General features: G+C 41.2%; 1 non-coding gene across 1 annotated transcript; it reads right to left on the bottom strand.

Moving 5' to 3' along the window:
- Positions 1–4,426: 4,426 nt before the first annotated feature.
- On the bottom strand, positions 4,427–4,519 carry Trnai-uau (transfer RNA isoleucine (anticodon UAU)). Its single transcript has 2 exons — positions 4,483–4,519; positions 4,427–4,462 (listed from the first exon to the last, which is right to left on the bottom strand). It is a non-coding gene; the product is annotated as a tRNA-Ile (tRNA).
- Positions 4,520–4,999: the final 480 nt, after the last annotated feature.

Genomic DNA, 4,999 nt, shown 5'->3' with positions numbered 1-4,999 from the left:
ATATTACCTGTAGACAGCGCTGGGAAAAACTTAGCACCGTGCCAGCTCTGGGGATTGTACCATTGTTCTTTAATAAACATGTCAACTTAAAACCTTGTGTTATTCTTTAGATTTAATACACAGGAATACATAGAAATACACAGGATTTCACTGGATTTTATACAGATTTTCAGAAAATAGCTCCAGGAACTCACCCTTTTCCAGGAACTCAAAGCGAAAGTAGCGCATAATAGAGCTAAAATTAGACCAGCGGCAATACCCCAGCCTATTAACCCGACACCCGCCCTACAACCCCTGCTGGGGTCCGCAAGTTGACCCCGTCCTAGATATTGAACCACTCATCGACCCCCGACACAGCTTGACCAATCAAAAGCCGCCCTTGCTTGACCTCATTTGCATAAAAAGTGCACTCAGTTGAACTCCCTATCGGGAGGGCTTATACTACACCTTTGTTGTTGTGTTTTTTTTGGCGAGGGGGAGTCGGACGCGTTCGGCGAGGGGCGGGACGGTCGCGGGGGCACGGGGTCGGGCGCGCAGCACAAAAAGCACAACAAGGGGCAGGGGTTAAAGTGTGTTGGGTAAAAGTTAGGTTTATTTTTTTTTTTGTTGCGGGCGTGTTGGTGTGTGTTTGTTAGTTATATTTTTTGTTAATTGTTGGTATTTGTTGTTAATTATTGTTATTTGGACGTTGTAAGGGGTGTTGTGATTGGAGTGGACACTAGAGCATGGGTACACTGGGGTGATGCACACTGGCTGTGGGTACACTAGCTTAGCGACACTTGTGGGGGTGAATACAGACAGACACACGGACGAAGTGGGGTGGTGATGGTAAAAGTGTGTATGGATAGTTGCGATAGTTTTGAACACCAGTGATCTGGGTAACTGTATACTGGCTTCGGTCACACTAGCCGCGTTGCACACTCGCTTCGGTGACACTAGCCGCGATGCACACTGGCTTCGGTCACACTAGCCGCGATGCACACTCGCTTCGGTCACACTCGTAAATCTGTAGGAGTTGGCGGAACTATCGCTAGCAAGAGAGTGAGAACAAATGTACACTCCCGCTAGTTAAAGTATTTTCAAGAAACTACCGGGTTGAAAAAGGCCTTGCTCTTGTGCGTGGAGTTGTTTGGTTTGGGATTGGGTTTAGGATTTGGTTTGGGTTGGAGAGAGATTGTGTGTATGTTTTTTTTATGTCTGGATGGTAGATTTGGTGGGAAATTGGGTGATGATTATAACTGGCGAGTCTAGGTTTGCGATTTGGGCAGTTCTGTTGGTAGTTTGGTTGGTGAGAGAGATGTAGATGTGTATGTATAAATAGATGTATGGTAGTGGTGTGTGTTATACGATCGGGCCACAATTGGGTGAATAAACGACTAACTTGGTGTTTTTAAGCGAGTTTTGGTCCATTTGGTCGATCCGGTGGATCACTGTGGAGGGCCACACTGCCGGTATATAATATATATATATTATTGGAGAGGCACGGAGGGCAACTCCGCAGCTAAAATATTGAACGTGTTCTAGGCTGGGGAATTCCCCTGTTGGGAATCGCCGGAGTTGGCGGTTGGTCGGTGCGCGATTGGTGCGAGAGAGATGTAAACTAGATAAACTAGATAGATATGGAGAGATATGGAGAGATAGAATGGGGGAATTCGATGCCACACCACTCAATTCCGTGCAATTTACATCAATTTCAGCCAATTCCCATCAAATTTACATCAATTTCAGCCAATTCCCATCAAATTTACATCAAATTTCAGCCAATTCCCATCAAATTTACATCAAATTTCAGCCAATGTCCATCAATTTACATCAATCCCATCAATCCCCACCAATTTCACAAGTCTAACACCAACGGAGGAGACCAACGGAGGACAGCAACCTCAGACGTCTAATATATATATATATTATTGGAGAGGCACGGAGGGCGGACCTCCACAGCCCCCCCCCCCCCCCCAACAAAAACTAACACTACGGCGCAAACGTACGCATTCGGTCAGAAATACGGCAGATTAGTGATATATTGCTACGGGTGATAATATATATCGAGGAGGTTGGTGCATACGATGGTTAAGAAATCACGAACAAGTTCGATATAATCCTGTTTTTTTACTATATATTACTTTAATATCGTAATACGAACCATTCAATTTGTTCTGCAACATATTATAACTTAATCATGGCGATGTCAAAAGAGGTGTACACTAATTATGTGGATATGGTAATCTGTCCAAAATGCGAAACTCGACACAGCAAGACTTTCAAAAAGGCTCAGGAGTTAGAATGTCCGGGAGAACCAAATGTACCAATGAAATATATTGGTAGACGTAGAGCTAATTGCGATTACTGCAATAAACTCATATGTGTGGGGTATATGAGACACCACTGTAGAAGAATGCATCAAGTTTATCTCCCCAAGAAGAGGTGTGGACGTAAATCTAACAAAGATGATTACAAATTCGATGTGTTCCAAACATTATACAGCATGGATGACGCCTTTGGTAAAGAGTGTATGGAAAGATTCCGGGATATATGCGCTAAAGCTTCCGATCAAACAGAACAACCGGGTACATCGGATCCACCAAAGCCACCAAAACCACCAAAACCCTCAGCATCGAATGTTATATGCATGGAAACGTTTATTAAGCTGGAGCCTGATGAACTTGTGAACGAGACGGATACTCCGATACGAACTGAGTACATCACCATAAAAAATGAACCGCAAGAAGAAGATATAGACGTTGGAGTAGAAGAACCATTCGTCGTGCAAGAAAACAATATGGACTCGTCATCAACGAGATGTGCGATAAACAAGATGCGCGACGCGATACAGTCAATTCCCAACAACACGCTATCGAGTGTTAAACCTACAGAATCGATTGATTCTTCCTCGGGACACATATTGGATTCTGATAACATTCAACTAACCACCAATCAAATCAAACAATTAAAGCTGCGTCACAGAAGGCAAACTCGTAAGATGAAGCGACTAATGAAAAAGAACGACAAGAAGGGTGACAAATTCAAGATCGACTCCCTTCTCAACGAATCTCGTAACGTCGGATGCTCAATAATATCCGATATTGTAAATATGGTGAATCAAATGAACGTTAAATCCAAGACTGAAGTAAATTTCGATACATCCGAGTGTAGAGCACGAATGGTGGACACAATCCGATCTAAGAAGAAGGTATTGATGAAATTGATAGATACAATTTCTGCAGATTGTGACATGGTTGATATGGTGCCTAACTCGGCGACGGGCAAACTTAATGGTAGTGATATAGTATTTAGCTAATATATATACTCTAATGTAACTACATATGCTACAATTTTAGTATCATTTTATGTACGCTTATATTTCGTGATAAATATTATGTATGATGTACTATGTCGATACAATAAAACGTATTATTAAACTATATCCGCATTCCTTACATTTTTATAAGATATATATTGAGGCGTATAATCATGATTTCCATACATGTAGTAGTAGTAATCTGGGTAACTATTATGGCGCATTCTGAAGCTAACTATTGCGCGTGTGATACACAAGTGAACACGACTGCGATTGGGGATATACAGTGTAATGCGGATAGGAATGTTAGAGTCACGATGTCCCAATGCTTTTACTTACCAATCTTAGAATCGGGATTTGCGATAAAAATGATAGTCGACTCACAGACTGAAGATAACGCATATATGGTTGTGTGCAGTAACGAGGTTGGGGCAATTAGCAAACCCGTCTTGATACCCACAACCAACATTGAGAATTGTTACCATGAACCAAATAATGACAGTAAATGTACATTGGGTAGCGTGGATACGATTATTGATTACCTGGGGAAATGTGCAAACTCGACTCCAGGATACTCGTTAAAATTGGAGCATTATCCATATGTGCCATATTCAGCTGTAAACTTAAACAATTATATCAACAAGTATTATACCATTCCAGACCGCAAATGTAAAATTGAAGGATCGAATGCTGAAGGAATCGTTGGTGTCGTGAACGAGATGGATACATTTTGTGTACTGAATGGTAATGTTCAAAACGCCCCTCGATTGAATGTTGATAACGATAATAGATTGGGGTATCTAATACATTCGTATTCCGAAGGAATTGGTGTTGTGCAATTTAACGAGACGCACGTCCTTGTGGGGAGAAATAAGCGTCCTGACTGGTACTGGGTTAGAGGATCTTTCGATTACAATGTTACTTTAGATAACATCACAAGATCATCCATCATACATAAGTCGATGCGAGAGTATAAATTTTATACCATAGAATCGATAGATACGTTTGTTACCGGAGGATGTGATGTATATACACGTGCATTTTGGTTATCGTTGTTGTCAGTATGTTTTGTAACAATGCTGAATGCTTTATGAACTATCCAGATGCAAAAAAAAACATAAAAAAATATGCTCCGGGTGAGGATCGAACTCACGACCTCCGCATACCTTACGCCAGTCACTGATTATAAGTACGGCGCGCTACCGATTGCGCCACCGGAGCTCTTAACTCAGACCTTTATTTTTGTGGATATATACGAGACGAAAACATGTAGTTGTATGTTATGCAATTTTATTTATGATATCAAAAAGGGTACAAAACTCATGTCTTCTTTGTATAATAAAACATACGAACATAAAAATTTCATAACATGAATGCTATTACATGGAGTTCATTACTCACTAACTCTGTACATTCGAAATTTATTCAATTCGATAAAGTCTTTGTAGTTGGTACCGGGTACCGTAGACTGCAACGATACATCCATTTTATTGTTGCTCATAGACATTAGTCTAGTGCAACAGGTCTCCAATTTACGCCATTCACTCTTAAGTAATCGTCTATCGAGAGGAAATGTGTTCAGCATATTGTAAAACGTCAATATGGCGTATGGTAACAATTGGTTTTCTGCGAGAAATCCGTGGGGTGTTATGTGAGATGGTAAGTTTGGGTCGTTATGGTTGGTCCTGTAAGTCTTCATGG

This window comes from Ostrea edulis, chromosome 8 (genome assembly GCF_947568905.1).
Source record: "Ostrea edulis chromosome 8, xbOstEdul1.1, whole genome shotgun sequence".
Lineage (NCBI taxonomy): Eukaryota > Metazoa > Mollusca > Bivalvia > Ostreida > Ostreidae > Ostrea > Ostrea edulis.
This window is presented reverse-complemented; position numbering and strand designations above follow the sequence as displayed.